Here is a 549-nt window from a genome sequence, read left to right on the forward strand (position 1 = left end):
ACCAAAAACAGTCAAGCCATTTTCAATTTTGCTGCATTCTTCCATACAAAGCTGGTCACCAACAGCAATTTTGCAGGTAAACCATAGCACTGCATTGAATATGCAGCTATTAATGCTTCTTCTGCCATAGCAATTCTTCACACACTTACTTCAATAAATCATAGAATGGTATTGAACACAGTTGCACCCTGAATTAGCCATAAGGGCACTGCGCATTGCCAAACATGGGACTTAAACCCATGACCCTGAGATTAAAAGTCTCATGCTCTACCAACTGAGCTAGCTGGGCTCTGACAACTTTGGCAGACTGAAAGACAGAAAGACTTGGCACAAAGGAATCTTGCAACACAGCATCATCTTTCCTCATTAGTATAACCATTTACAGCTACTCAGTAAGAAATGTCTAAGTGCTTTGGGAAGTACATAATCAGAAAAACAGTGAATAGACACTAGGTATTTTGGTAGTATGTGAATGAAATAAAGTCACTAAGTAAACACTACTGTCAGTTGAAAGGTACCTGACACGAGTTGACAATCTCTATTTTGATT

General features: G+C 39.0%; 1 non-coding gene across 1 annotated transcript; it reads right to left on the reverse strand.

Moving 5' to 3' along the window:
• Positions 1–216: 216 nt before the first annotated feature.
• Positions 217–289, reverse strand: trnak-uuu (transfer RNA lysine (anticodon UUU)). The gene has a single exon. It is a non-coding gene; the product is annotated as a tRNA-Lys (tRNA).
• Between the last annotated feature and the right edge of the window lie 260 nt (positions 290–549).

Source organism: Austrofundulus limnaeus, unplaced genomic scaffold, assembly GCF_001266775.1.
Source record: "Austrofundulus limnaeus strain Quisiro unplaced genomic scaffold, Austrofundulus_limnaeus-1.0 Scaffold5496, whole genome shotgun sequence".
Classification (NCBI taxonomy): domain Eukaryota; kingdom Metazoa; phylum Chordata; class Actinopteri; order Cyprinodontiformes; family Rivulidae; genus Austrofundulus; species Austrofundulus limnaeus.